This window comes from Sturnira hondurensis, unplaced genomic scaffold (genome assembly GCF_014824575.4).
Source record: "Sturnira hondurensis isolate 20B ecotype Veracruz unplaced genomic scaffold, ASM1482457v3 Scaffold0004998, whole genome shotgun sequence".
NCBI lineage: Eukaryota > Metazoa > Chordata > Mammalia > Chiroptera > Phyllostomidae > Sturnira > Sturnira hondurensis.
The window spans coordinates 2,833,664-2,849,965 of NW_028077629.1; positions in this window are offsets into that span (position 1 = coordinate 2,833,664).

The following is a 16,302-nucleotide window of genomic DNA, read 5'->3' on the forward strand; positions in this document are numbered from 1 at the left end:
CCCTGGGCACGCCCGGCTTGCGCGCGCAGCACGCCCCTCCTCAACTCGGGCGTTCTCAGCGGGCACCCTGGGGCCTAGGAATGGGGCCCAACCGGCTGGTGCTAGCTCTGCTGGATACTTGAGTCGTGGCGGTGGTCCGAATAGGAATCTCAAGCACTATAGAAGATGGTCAAGAAAAAAGCCAGAGAGAGTTCCGTGGAATCAGAAAGGACTGTGACCAGAATTGACTGAAAGTTGTTCTTGCTAGTATTTGCAGGAACTTGATCTAACCTGCCATTTAGAACTCCTTGGAGAAAAGAATCTCCGAGACTGGAATGGGACACACACACGCACACACAGAAATATTCTAGAGTATATTCCACCTATATGTTCTCTACGAGCAATTATTAACAGATATGCTGAAAGAATTTTAAAAAAATTTAAAAAATGCAATACCTAATTGTTTAGTCTGGGACACCGACCTCTTTTCCTTTAGATTGTCAAATAAAAAATAAATAAATAAAAAGGATAGCCAACACAATAGCCATCTGATGTAAATGTATAAAAATGTTACCTATTTTTTTGGTCAGATTGGCAAAAAATATATTTTTGTGTATATTGCAGAATTTTAGTAATTAGTCAATATATGCCATGAGATGAAAAAGGTTGAAAATTAACGTTCTATAATATATACTGTATTGTACCCTTCTATACCTTTATGAAGATATAGATAGTCTTAAAGGTATAAAGCTATGGTACACTAGAATGCTGAAATGGTATGTATTTAATACATCATTCTTCACAAGTTTTTCCTTCAATCTTGTCTATTTGCTAGTGTGTAGGGACAGTCCTAGGCCTTCCCATCTTAAGAGCCAGAAAGGTGAGAGCTGGATTCTTATGTGAATATTTAGGTTCTGGTGTAAATAATACATTGAATAAGATGAACATACACAAAAGCAAAAACAGAAAATCCCAAACCTAATTTGAAAGTCATTGATGAGAATAAAGAAAAGATAAATAGGCCCTGGCTGGTGTAGTTCAGTGGAATGAGCACAGACCTGCGAACCAGAGGATCAAGGTTCAATTCCCAGTCAGGGCACATGCCTGGGTTGCAGGCAGGTTCCTTGTAGGCCAACTCCCAGCAGGGGACGCACGAAAGGCAACCATACATTGATGTTTCTCTCCCTCTCTTCTTTCCCTCTAAAGCTAAATAAATAAAATCTTAAAAAAAAAGATAAATAGGAAAAATTGTCTAATTCTTTTTGAGGGGAGAAAATTATCTAATTTTTTGGTGATTGGAATAGGTGCCACTGGAATCAACAAATGATACTATTTCCATAATAGTGTTAGTAGGTAAAACGTGCTACTTCAAAAAATAATTGCTAATAGTAGTTGATGTCAAAAGGTGACTTTCAGAAAAATGATTGACAAATACCATATGATCTCACCTATAATTGGAACCTAATCAACAAAACAAACAAGCAAGCAAAATATAACCAGAGACACTGAAATTAAGAACAAACTGACTAATCAGAGGGGATAATGGGCAGAAAAGGGGGAAGGGTGGTCAGGAACAACTATAAAGGACACATGGACAAAGCCAAAGGCGGGTAGGATTAAGGGTTGGAGGTGGGGATGGCTGGGGTGGGGGGAAAATGGAGAAAACTGTATTTGAACAACAATAAGAAAAAAGAAAAAAATGATTGACCATATTCTACATATGCTATGTCAGCTTTAGCTGTTAGAGCGTGGAATTATCAGCTGTTTACATTACATTTATTACTCATACATTACTTTTCTCAACTGTATCAGTGGAAAGTTCCTTGTCACTTTCAAATATATGCCCATACTTTCATAGACTGGCATCATCCAGAGTTTTTGTCTGTCTTTTAAAGTTGACCACGTAACTGTCAAATTTTATTTTCCTCTGAGCTTGAACAGTTTTATGGGCTATCGCCAAATTGCTGAATACATAGAATATTGATCCCAATTTGTCAAATTTTTAAAGATTATTGTTAGTATACTACTTTTCTGAAGCAAGCCTCAATTTTTAGGTGCATGATTTAGAGTGTCCCCCAAATGTGAAGGACAGTAAGGTATTTTTGTGGTTTGTAGTAAAATGCATTTCTTTTTCCCTTAGAATCAACAGAAAACTATTTTCTTAGGCCTCCCCTCCTTTTCTTTCTCCTCTTCCATTAGGTGTAGCTGAGGAAGTGAGCCATCTGAATGGGGAAGGTGACAGAGCAAGGTGCTTGGGGTAGGAGCCTCAGGTGTGTGAGCAGGGTGTCTGTTCCTGCATAGGTTTTGTGGCCTGGGATGTCAAACATCAAGTAATGTGAGTGTGTGCAGGGGCTGGGTGCTGGCAGCAGCAGCAGAGTGTGGAGCATGGCAGTGTAAGCAGAGACAGGAGGGCTTCTCTGTGTGTGGGTGGCTGGGTTAGTTCCTTTCAGAAGGATTAATGAACAAGAAAATATTTGAGGACCATAGGAGTCGGGTTCTCACTGTCAGGAAAGGGAGTTACATGTATGGAAATGGAGAAAGCTATAGAATTCAACTGAATTGGTGATTTTGATGTGAAGTTGTGGTTTTCAATATGTAGAAAAAGATTAGAGAGAAATAAACATAGATATGAATGTAGGGTGTGTGTATGTATGTAGTGTACCTACATATATTCCCTAGCTGTTTTCATTCCCAGGGCCTGGGATATGCAATGAGTATATCTGGCTTTCAGATTTTAGTTTATAAATAAAACTGTCCACTAACAGAGACTGCGGTTCTTGGAAAATGGGATGATTCCAGTAATGGGAGAGAAAAAGAAATGAAGATGAACATAAAACATCTTGTGTTAGAAATAAGGAAATGCTCAAAGAATGATGGAGACACATCATAAGATCTCAGGAGTCTGCTTGAAGCATCTTCCACGGATAAATTATAGGACAATTTTCAGCATTAGAATGTGTAATAATAGCAACAGATCACATACCATTGAGAAATAGAGGAATCTATGAATCCTTACTAACATAATAAATGAATATATTGATGGTTTAATAAATACCTTGTTACAAAACATGTAATGATTACAAAGGAAAGAAGACAGACTCTACTGCTATGGTGAAATACGACAGACGCCAACTTAAGTGATCAAAGTTGACTTCTTCGCCAGCAGTGGGACAAATCAAATGTGTGTGCCATTTGTTAGGATGCAGAAAACACAGCATCACTTCTGTGATATTGTTGCCCAAGATTCATATCCCGAATCCAACCAAGAGAAAACATTAAACCAACCCAAACTGAGGGGCATTCTAGAAAATAGCCAGCCTATTATCTTCAAAGTGTCAGGACCCTGAAAGGCAAAGTCTCAGGAACTATTCAAGGCTAGCAGAGGTTAAAGAGACGTTGGAATAAATCTGATGCCTGACTCTAAACTGCGTTTTTTCTAAATGGGACAATTGAGAAAACTTGAATATTGTCAGGACAATGGATGGGCTATGCTAATTTCCTGATTTTGGTGGTTTTACTGTGGTCATATAAGAGGGAAGAATGTTCTCTTATTTAGGGAATACTCACTAAAGTACTTGGGGATGATGGAGAACCTTACTCTCAAACAGTCTGGGAAGAAGGCTATTGGTATGGTGCTTACAACCTTTCTGTAAGTTTGAGATTGTCTTGAATAAAAAGTAAGGAAAACAAACCAAATGGGCATATTTACTTTGTTCTTTACAAGCCTAGAGTTACTAATTCAGGTCAATCCAAGCATGATGCCTACTGTGTTGAGGCCTGTAGTTACTGCTGAAACTTTAAGTTAAATTTTGCTCTGCCTCTCAGGCTCAACAAGAGGGCAGGTCCCTGTGAGAGTAGGAAGAAAAAGCAGGTGATCCTGTGTGCAAGAGACAGGGACCATTGGAAGTGGTTTCTGCAGAAGTTCTCAGCCATGAATCATATGATCTAAGGGACAAAGATGCTTGTTCCATAGCCTAAATCTGCTACAAAGCCACACTCAAAATTAGTTGTTGCCTGAGTCAACTGATAGTTAACTTACTTGTCAGAGCAATATTCCTAAATGTGGCATGTGCTTGCTCCAAAATCCAAAGAGGCCTGCCAGGCGTAATGCTTTTCTGAGTGCCAGAAGGTACAAGGAGTAACGAGTTGCCCATTTCCTTGGGGATGTTTTAGCATGTCACAGACTTCTGGGAATCTTAAACATGTCACCAATTTGGCAGGATCCTAGATTTTCATAAGGTTAACCTTCCACACCCTGCCTCACAAAAGCATTCATAAAAAGTCACCCTCTGCTCTCCAGGTCAAGTGAAAATAATGTCATCTGTAGAATGGGCCACTGTGATGTTCTATAATAGAAGGTCCAGATGAACAAGGTCCCATTATCACAAGAATATTAACATGACCCCCGGTCAAGATTCTGAATGTACTGTTTTTCACCCAAGTGAATCTGAACTGCTTCTAATCATCCTTCCTGGTAAATTCACCAGATCAATAGCTATGACAATTGCAATAGTGGCCCAGGGGCCTATCGCTTGCTTGGTCAGGTTCATAGTAGTCTATTGTAATCTGCCATGACCCATTAGATTTTTGCAGGTGTCAGACCAGCAAATTAAATAGGGGTGTGGCAGGAGCACTTCTTCAACGTACAGTGGTACACATCTTTGACAGTGACACTAAGTCTCTAGAGTTCCATCCAATACTCAGCATTTTCTGATTTACTATCCTGGAGAGGACCACACTTTCTGAGCCTTTCAGTTGGCTGCTTCTGCCACTGTGTTTTTTAATCCCAGGGTTAGGGAGCAAATGTGAGGTTTCTGACAGCTGCTAAGCATATCCATCTAACTTGTGTACTTGGGGACGGGAGTAATGACCACCCACTGAACCTCTCTCATGTGAACTTGGGAAGGATTCTGTTTATATGCCTTCAAATGGTACGACTGTAATAAAGATCTGTGATAACATTTTGGTTCTTCCGATACAGTGTCAGCTCACATTTTTTATTCAACAAAACCTTTAATAGTCTGTGGAATTTTCTTTTCCAGGTATATCACATTTCCCAAGTAAAAGTAGTTTAGATGTGTTTGCAAAATGATTGACAGAATATTTGTGGGGACCTAGTGTTCCTTTTCAATGATTGGCTCAAACTTTCTCAGGTATAGAAACTAGAAAAATATTAGTAAATTTTTATTTTGATGGCTGAAATCAATTTTTGGCCTACCTACTTTTGGCGTTTTCTGGTTATATTGATCAAGTAAGACCTTTATTAGCTACCTGTTTTCATTTTCTATTGCTTTTATAGCAATGTTTTGGTTAGGGTTATCTGGGAAAATAGAATCAATAGGGAGTTCCATATATATTTATGTATCTTAAGGAATTAGCTCACAAGTCTGAAATCTGTAGAGCAGGGCAGCAAGCTGGAAACTCAGACAGGAGCTTATGCTGCCAGCTTAAGGCAGAATTTCTTCTCTGGGCAACCACGATTTTTTCTCTTGAGGCCTCCAGCCAATTGGAGGAAGCCAACCTATATTATTGAGGGTAATCACTTTTACTTAACAGATTGTAAACTGATTGTAGATATTAACCACATCTACCAAATACTTTTACAGAAACACCTAGATTAGGGTTTGATTAAATAATTGGGTGTTATAGCCTAGCCAAGCTGATAGATATAACTAACCATCATAACAAATCCTGAAAGATGTAGTGGCTTAAATCTTACAGTTATGGAGGTTAGAGGTTTGAGATCAGTTTCACTGGGTTAAAGTCAAGGTGTTAGTGGGCCATGCTCTTTCTGAAGCCTCTAGGGGAGAGAACCCATTTCCTTGCCCTTTCCAGCTTCTAGAGGCCACATGCACCTCTTGGCTCATGTCCCTTCCCTTCATCTTCAAAGCCAGCAGCAGAGCATCTTTAAATCATCTCTCTCTCTCACCTCTGCTTCTGTTGTGACATCCCCTTCCCTGACTCTGCCTCTTGCGTCCTGCCTGCTTGATCTTAACCTTACAGAGCATGTCCAGATAATCCACGATCATCTCCCCATCTCAAGATTCTCAGCTCAATCCCATTGCAAGTTTCTTTTGCCACGTAAAGTAACAAACTCACAGATTCCAGGGATTAAGATGTGGACATCTTTGGGGGTTCCATCATTCATCCTACCACACTACCCATCTTTTGTGCCCCTGGAAACAATGTGGTTGGTCAGCTATTGGTGCAGATCCCTGGGGGTCAAGGTATCTGTGTTCTGTTCTGGTTTTGCTTCCCACTATAGTACAGGCATACCTCATTTTATTGTGCTTTGCTTTATTGCATTTTGCAGATGTTGCAGAGTTTTTTTTACAGACTGAAAGCAAGACCCTCCGCCAGCAAATCACGACTTGCTTTATGGCGATACTTCCTTCATTGCGGCGGTCTGGAACCTAACTTGCGATATCTCTGAGGTATGCCTGCAATTACATCGATCTTGCCTTTGGCAGTGAATAGACACAACCTGGCCTCTGCTATTCTGGAATCATGCCCTCCCGTTGACACTGATGAGCTCGTTCCATGGCAGCTTTCCTGACTGTACATCTCAGTTTAGAAAATTCAGTGAATTTTCTCAACAGTACCAGTGCTCCACATGGACACTCTCCTTTTTGATTTAATGCAGAGAGTTTTTGCATTAAAGAAAATGTGGAGACTCTTCGACTTGACTTTTCTAGCAAACTTAGCTAATAAACTCTCTGGTCTTAAGCATTAAGTTCATTGAAGTGTTAAGTTAGTCGCTTCACTAAGCCTTTTCCCCCTTTCTGAAAACTTTGATAAAGTTATTCTGGCATTTCCACTTCATTTACTGTAGGCCAGTGCCTCTCCCAAGCATAGGAATTCCATCCCACATAGTATCTGCACTTCTAGGACCCTCATTCCCAAGTTCCCCTAGGTATTGTAGAATTTTGGTAAATAGTTCCTTTGCTTTCACAATGAGAACAGTACTTCTCTAGGTGGACCATGCTGAAACTTGACCCTAGCTCTATGCCTACAAACTTTGAGAAAGGTGAGGCACATCTTGATGGATGCAAGAATTATCTTGTAAGGCATCTTGCACAAGATGCCTTACCATGAGGTCTCTGCATGGTCTCAGGTAGGGGGGTGGGCTATTCTGGGATCATCAAAGTGGGGCCATTTGGGGAGGCCCGGATGGTTCAGGGGAAGACAGGGATCCAAGCATGTGCATACATGTGTTTCCGTTCTGTCTTCAGGTTCCCATTTCTCCTCTATCAGGGCCTTGAGCTTAGCATAGTAAATTTTCTGTGGACCTTCTCTGCAATGCTGCGAACGCTCACATTTAGGTTGATTTTCGGCCCGACCTGCCCTCTGGCTCCAGTGAACGTGGGTGTCATAGAAGTTTCCTGGATTTGACATTATGTCCTGAGTGGGTGGCTGGCTGACTTGAGCCTGTCATTTTCTTTCAGTGGTGGATCCATGGTACTGAATCTACCGTATCTGCGGTCTTTTATGATAGCCACTGCTGCCATCTCTCTCAGATGGTAGAGATATTGAGTAAACTCAGTATGCCCTCTTCTTCCTCCATCCTGTCCCAGTTCACCGATAATGAGACTCTTGGTAATATCGGCCCTACAGCATGCCGGGAGTCACCACAACTCACATCACTAGCAGTGCGGTCTCCACTGCTACCTGGTCGGTGAGTAATCTGGTTCTAGAATTCCATCGGAGGTTGTGCTTCCTAGGCTGCTTCCAATACGAATTATTTTAGCTTGGGGTCTCCCCAAAGTAGATCCTTATACAAGGATTCATGTTGTGGCTAAATGGGTATTTGCTTTTAAATTTCTTGTTAAATTGTTAATAATTGCATGTTTCTATTTTATGTATTTGATGGCACACATGCTACATTTCTCAATTGATGTTCAGATCTCTTCTTGTACTACAGAATGAAATAAATTCCACATGAATTAAAAGTTAATATAAAAACATAAAATTATAAGCATACCTAGAGGGTAATGTAAGTACGTGTTTTACTGACATCAGGGTAAGGCAGGGCATTCTATGCACAAAATAACTAGAAGATTTAATAATTCAATAATCCATTAAAGAATTCAAAATTAATACTTTTTAATAATTAAAGTTCCACAAACTATAGTACATAAAAACGGAAAGAATATTTTTCATATACAAAAATCATAAAAGTTAAAGGTAAGTGACAAACTGAAAAAATATTTGCAACAAATTTTATACACAGTGAGTTAATAAACATAATATAAAAAGAAACAATTAAACTTTGTAAGAAAACGACTAGTTCCTGATAGAAAAACAGCCAAAAGATAAGAGCAGGCAATTCATGAAGGGGCAGTAAAAAATGGTCCATAAAGATGAAAAACACATTCAAACAGGAAATGAAAATTAAAACAATACAAAAGTTTCAGTTAATTGTTTCAGATTAAACACACAGATGCCTTTCTCAAACATCATTACTATGACAAGGAAAGGACCCAAAAGCATAGGCCCAAAGAGAACGGCTGAAGAGACAATGACAGTTAAAGATGTTAACTAATTTTACAAAATGGAAATAGGTGAGCAGGTGATAATTGAATTAGCAGAACGGGGAAAGCCGGTGCCTTGGTCTGCAGGGAAAACCAAGGAGAAGGCCAATTCCTGCCCCAAGTCCCTGAAGACACACAGCTACTGGAGGCACCTGGTATCTCTGAAGGTAAGGGTGAGGAAGGTATTGGTGTGTATGCAAAGTTGGATATCTTTATATTTCTCAGTTCCCTTCATTACTGCTTTCCATTTTAAATTTAGCCCCCACTGCTTGTACAATAGTACATAGTAGTGATTCCTGCATTTACTGTCACAGAGCTTCCAGAGTATTTCCATCTGTACAACTGTGACTGGGAGCAATTTTGTATCTGTTTTAAAGACAGAATTTCTGTGTGCACCATGCACTCAATAAGGCCGCGATGCGGACACTCCTGGCACCGCTTGAATGTACATCTCAGACGCCTCCTTACGTGGAAGTTCCTGAGTCATGATTCCGGTACTCAGTTCAATGTACGAAAACATCATAACAGTTCGCTGGGATATTTTGTGGAACATAAAAAACTTTCCTGAATGTATTAAATGTGTACATATTGAGCATTCTGTGTACAACACAAGGAAAACAAGTTTAAGACTAGACTTTTGCTAAAACCTTCAAGTCTTAACTTTGGTTTCTGGATTTTCTTAGGCTGAAGACCATGTTCCTCAGTGTGGCCTTCCAGACTCTATAGGTTTGCTCCTACTCACCTCTGTAACTCACTTCCTGACCTTACCTTTGCTTCCAGGGCTCCCTTGGACCAGCCTTTAGTTCATTCAGCCACATTGGCATTTCAGTTCTCAGAGGAGCTTTGCTCTTTCTCACTGAAAGATGATTGCTTGTCTGTCTGTTGAAAAGGCCCTGTACTCCCCACCTTTCACCCCTAAACTTGTACTCACTGTTAGCTCAAGTTTTTTACTTCTTCCAGTAAGATTTGTAAGACCTAAGTAAAATTAGGTTAGCTTTCTTTGTTATACACTCTCATTGTTTCTTATTCCTTTCTTTCAGGGAATTAATCTCAGTTGGTAATTACATGTTCATTGGTATAATTTTTTGTTCAATGTCTTTCTCTGATCCCGGAGTATGAAATGAATGATTTTTCTCATGATGTTATGTCCATTGTTTAACACAGTGTCTGGGACAGGGATGGCACTTAGTCAACGTCAATGGAAAGGAAGAATACCTTCAAGTGTAATTTCGTTTGATTAGTCTCTTCAAAGAATGGTTCAGTTGCTGCGAAATTTTGATCTAATAAAAATAGTGTTCTCTGTGTAGATTTTCAGCTTAAAGGTATTTGGCTTTGTTTGTGGGAAGTGAAGATGAGAAATTTGGGATTATACTTTCACTAGGGGCTGCTGTACCTATCTTCTTGGGGCAATTTGTATATATTCAACTTAAAATAATTAAAAAAAAATCTATTTCTGCTTATTTGGGTTGCTCATTCTAGAATATTGATGGTAATCATCAGTATATGGTTCAGACACCAGTGGGTACTCTGTTAACGTTGAAGTGTTCTTTATAATTTCTGGACTTTATGTAGACCATAAAAAAAGTCCAATGGAGAAGAAGTGAAGTCACACAAAATATAAAAACCAGTTGCAATTTACTAGGCAGTCAATTTAGGCATAACTATGTATACAGTGTATTGGTAAGGACACATAGCAATATTTGTTAAGTAACTTCATAACAAACAGTTACTCTGTTAGTAACTTCCATCTCTTATATGAGAAAGTTGTGGACCTGTGTCTCTTGGTACCATTTAGAATATTTCCTTCATTCTTAACCCAAGGGCTATCATCCACTGACTTCTTTTATTTCCCATACTTACTCATGCCTTAACACGTTTGCTAAGAACAATCATTTAAAAACATCAGCACTTGCTGCCAGTAGTAGAGTTCTTGGTGTGTCTGAAAGTGTGTAGAGCTCAGTCTTTTATTACAGAAACTTCCCCACTCTCCCCACTGTTGTGTCTGTTGGCCCAGTTCCATCTATTGCTGGAACTTCTAATGTGAATTCTGTGAAAAGCCTGGCACTTCTGCCAGCTGTGGGAAGAGGCTGCTCTTAGCATTCAGCTACCTCTTTCTGCAGAATGCTGCCTGCATTATTGTTTTCTATCCTGTGGTCTGTCTTTCACTCTGCACTCTTTTCATCCTGACGTAGCGGTGGGAGAGTTGATTGCCTCTGACTTTTGGAGAAGCGGTACCATTTGCAGATTGAGCTTAAACTGGAAAACTCACTGTCTGTCACTATCAAACATCTCTTTGGCTACCCTTGCCTGGCGTTTGAATATAGTAACTGTTTCTAGTGTAACCTATGGGAAGAAATATCTTTTCCCTGTCATATAGCCCTGGGCATGCAAGGGCAGGCAAACTATTAATTTAAAGTAATTCATTTTTATTACCAATTTATACTCACCTACGAAGGAATCAGAATTTAGGGAAATAATTTATTGACAAAATTTTATTGATAAAATAATTTACCAAAAAAGTATGAAAAATTTAAAATCTCTAAAAAAGAAAATGATATCAACCAATATAGTAAAAAGGTATGTCTGTGGGTAAGTAAGGGTTTTCTAGTTTTGGCTGGCTGGACAAGTGACATCAGCGATACTGAGAGTTTTACTTTAGGGAAGGAAACCAGGATGTCATATCGCAGCTCACAAGAAAGGACACTGGAAGACAAATGCTGTGTGCTCATAGGTGACTCCATCTCCTGCCAGCTGCATTCAGCCTGATACCTACTCCAACATCTTAATCTGTTTCCCAACTTGGATAAGTCTATTCTTCTTTTTCAGCGACCATGACCTGAAGATCATCTTATTTCATATGCTTGGCCTGTCATCTCAGCAACAGCTTTTCTTCCTGGCACAGGCTTGCTCTTTGCTGGGTCTTTGGCTCGGTGCCTCTGACCTTGGGTGGCTGGTACTCTGAGTCTCTCTGGCTCCCTTCCCGCAGCAAGTGGTGACTGTAAACTCTAGACACTGTTTTGATTTTTTTGTATTTAAAGAGTATTAAAATGAAATGTTAATATCATAGCCTTAAGAAAAGGTTTCAGAATTTCTCAGTTCATTGAGTTGGTGTATTAGACTCAACAATTCTGACATATAGCAAGAAGGAGATTGTGAATTATTTTCCATTTAATTTAAAAATATCTTAGAAGCATATAAAATTGAATCAATATTTTTTCTGTAAACTTTTTTTCTTTCTTTAGGAATCTAAGGAGTGGATTAAGGTTGAAATTTTCCATTAGGCTTAAGATTTTACTCCAGAGCTCCTGGGATGCCAATTCTATCTGAGCTCTTGGTACATAAACATTATTCTCTTCACTCAGGACCTCTTCTGTAGAAAATTTATGCTATTCCTGAAGGTCCATGATAATATAATCTTATTTTGGGAAAGCTGGTGTGTTCTAAGTAGAAAGACAAAAAATATTTTTTGAAGGATTGCTGGGTGCCAGTGGCTCAACAGGCACTCCATGCAAATTCCTACCCTGGACTGAGGATCAGCGTTCCAACCTGGGACAGAGTACACTAGTGAGACTGAACTCAAAGTAGATCAGCCAATCCAGAATTCATTTTGAAATACCAGAAATGGAAGTCCAGGCTAAGACTTTGCCATGTGAGATTCCTCAGTGGTGTGTGTGTGTGTGTGTGTGTGTGTGTGTGAGAGAGAGAGAGAGAGAGAGAAATATATGAGACTTGTACGACAGGCACACATCTTATCACAGGTCTGTAGGACAGACAAGAAACATACATGTCAAAATTAGAAAGGCAAGAGCCAGGTAGGCCTGAGCATCACCAGATGTGCTTGAAGAAGAAATCTGTCACCAAATCTTTGCTTTAAATGAAAAGTCCAGCAGTTTCCCTTGTCAGCTCATCTATAATTGGTCAGCTTGTGTGTGCATGTGTGTGTGTGTGTATTTTATTTGGGCCAGCATCTCCTTTAAACAAGTCCTCTTGCTCTATTTTGGGAAGCATGCTCTCTCCTGGAGTGGCTGGTGATTGCTTCGGCAGTCAGAGCCCGGGTGACTCCCTGAAACATTACTGTCTGGTTAGTGTTCTGGGGCCAAGAAGGGTTCTTTACAATGGGCCCCATGGACAGCTTTCCATCAAGAGGGGTGCCTGGTGTTTGGCTGTAACGGTGTGTTAGGGTGGAATGTCTGTATGGCAACAAGGCCCTCTGGATTATATCCTTGTCATCTTTCAGGCATCATAATTCCCATTACAAGATCAGGTATCCTGGAAGGCATGAACTTCACCCTCTTTGTACCACTCAGGAATAAGAGCGCATCCTTCTGCTGAATCACAGCGCTGCACTCGGTAGGGAGAAGGAAAAACTCACTGAAAATGGGGATGATTAAAAAATAACAAAGTTACAAAGTGCTTTCACATACATTTTCACTTGATTTCTCACAACAACCCTGTGAGGTAGGTATAGTATATAAGGTTTTTATTTTTATTTTGCAAAGAAGGACACCAACGATTAAAGATCTTCAGTGATGTGCCCACAGTCATGGTAAGTGCCAAGACCCAAACTTGAAGCCATGTCTTCCAACTTCACAGCTTGATTCCACCTATCAGCAGCTGTAACCAGAGGACTACCAGTCTGACCCCATAACAAGGAAGGCGCTTGGTAAGTGAGCATCTAGCCTGTTTCAAAGTCAGGTGGTTTAGAAATAATGACTTAGTAACCAGAATCCATAGGATCACCTCTTGTATGGGTTCCCCCAGGCCTGCAGCGTGTTGGCTGGAATCTTGCGGGTTGCTTTGGCACGTGAGATGACTCTCTGTGAGTCAGCCTGGGCACTAGGAGCTCCCTGGGCAGTCAAGAAACAGAGGTGAGGCATTCTCGTGGCCATCATTACAATGCTGTAGCACTTATCATGCTGTTCAATTGTCTGACTTTCCCATTACAATGCAATCTTTGTATTCTAAGGATTTTATGTCGTTCTGGGCACATAATAGGTCCTCAATAAAAACTGGTTGAGTTCTTAAGAGATTGGAATGTTTCATGGAACGCTTCCATATCTTACTTGTAAGAAATTGATTTTCATGGAGGAGGTATTATAGATGAATGTGGAACTGAATATAAGGAAAACTCAGTTATTTTGGTGGGGGATAAGTATACACAGGTACCGCTATTCCAGGGTATAATCTCATGATTCAAGTAATCTTTGTCTACAATGACAAATTTACCCAATGTGGATTCAAATGGGTGGCTCACCTTAGTCAGGGATCTGTGCAGAATGTACACCAAATATCTGTGCAGATATTTGATGATTACTAGGGGTGAAGGGAATGTCCCTTGGTATGGAGAAAGCAGATCATTTTGGTAAATATGAAGACAGTGTCGTTTTAGTAATATGGAGAGAGCTCAGTGATAAAATTCTTCAAAGATGATTAATCACAATTACCAGTGGTTCAATAAGGGTTGAAAGAGGCCTACGTCTTTTTTTAGTTCATTTCTGCCAAGGCACATTCTCCTTGGTCTTCCACATGTTCCTGGACACTTAGCCATCAGAAGTTCCAAGACCAATAGTTGAGACTGTGGCAAATCTTGAACAGGTAGCAGTTGGAGGACAAAGCTGTTGTGGTACAGGCTTGGACTTCAGCATGGATGCTCCTAACCAGGACACATAGGCAAGACATCCACTGCATAGACACATCCCTCTGAGGCTAAGAGGCTGGCTCCAGTGATACCCAGGACTGGTAGGTGAAAACAGCAGTCCTGATGTCACTCACCTATGAGTGGATTATAGCCAAGGTTCTGGGTGTCACGATCTGGTGAGTTCTACTTCTTTGAACTAAGTAAGAATTTTTAACCTAGATTATAGTACATCAGCTCACCAGTTTTGGGTGCTCAGGATCTAGTTAGTGGGTCCTGAAATCAATAGGCAGGGAAGAGACCAGCAGCTTTGGTGCTGGTTGAGGTTATGGGTCATCCAGAGGTCCTCCTAGTTGTGATGACTGGTGCAGGCCATGACTGGAGGCCTGGCTTCTCCAGGTATTGGTGCCAAGTTTCAAATGTGGCCTAAGTGACCACGCATTCCTTCTTTCAGATGTTGTAGTTTCATTCTGCAGGGATGAAGCCTGTGGGAAAATAAAGTATAAGGTCACATCAAGGTTGATTTCAGACAATGTTTGGCTTTCCCACACTCCTACCATTGTTTATACAGCATTGACTCCACTTTAAAGGTCCTTTGTAAACAAAACGATGCATGATGACAGCTGTTGCAAACCTCCCGAGTAGGGCTTCTTAGGACTTCTGGACCCCAGGCAGCCATGGGAAAGCAGAGCAAACTGGCTGCTGGGTCACTAGAACCTGCTTCAGGGAGGGCCTTGGAGTTCAGCCGGGTCTGGATTAGGATACATTGGTAGTTTACACTAGATGACGCCTTGAATATCTTCACTGGAAAGTGAAGTCGCGTCACCTGTACATGGAGAGTTAGTGCAGCATTGTATCAAAGGTGGTCTTGCCACCAGTCACGTACAATATCCTGGAGCCCGTTTCCTTAGATCTTGACTTTTAGTTATTAGTTTTCGGCCATGCACGAGCTTTAAAGCATTAATAGTTAATGATAAATATCTCAATCCTACCAGAGTTATAATCACTAATCAAATTTGATACTACTGATGCATTTTAACTTATAGAAATAGATGCTCTTAACTAAGGAACTTCTCTCTCTTGAAACCTAAGGGGTAGTCCTAACCAGTCAGCCATATACGACAGAATCATAAAAATTTAGGTCGATAGCGGGAGCTTTGAACCTACACACAAATCGTGAAGCTTAACTTTGTTCAGCTTCGGAAGGGAACAGTGTGATTCCTGCCTCTGTGCCTTTTGGGGGAGAATTTGTGCCCTGGTTTTATGCTTATCAAAATCTTTGCCAGTGTCACAGAATTAGAGAGAACTAAGAGTTTTTTAATAGTGTTAGTAGATTGGTAGCGCTTGCCACTTAATTGAATGCAGGTGGTTTGAGCTAGGAATAGAAATCAGCTCCAGAGACTTGAGCCGACATCAGCAGTTTCTCAAAGTGAGCTCTACGAATACTAATTCTAAGAAATGATTTAACATTAAGCAGATTTGGTAAACACTGTGTACATCTATCTTTCTTGACAACTTAAGTTATATCAGTTTTAAAGGCTCTGGGAAGTCTCGTAGTAAATAACCGTGTTTATCTACATTTAACTCAGTATGTCCCCAACATTTCAACATGGAGTTAAGTTTCTGAGTAATATTCATTAGCATCTTGTAGAATTGGTGTTACATAGAAAAAATTTTAGGGAATTCTGACTATCAATTAAGGTAAAAATACTCATTTTATTTTATTCTTTTACTTTTAATTTATTTATTTTTAGAGAGAGAGGAAGGGAGGGAGAAAGAGAAGGAGAGAAACATCAGTGTGTGGTTGCCTCTCATGTGGCCCCCAGGGGAACTGACCCACAACCCAGGCATGTGTCCTGGCTGGGAACCCAACAACCAATGACCCTTTGATTCATAGCTTGTGCTCAATCCACTGACCTATACCAGCCAGGGAAACCCCCTCAAAAAACTCATTTTAAAAATATGCATTTTCCTATAAAAATAAATAAATAATTAAATTACTAATTATTTATTACTACAGCTATCTTAAAATTAAACTAGGTTTTTTGGAAAATAGGACATGCCCTGGTATCACACATGAATTCTGCTCTTAACTGGCTTGTAATCTTTTTAGGCAGGCGAGTCTACCACATGCATGCACACCTGAAGATTCCATTT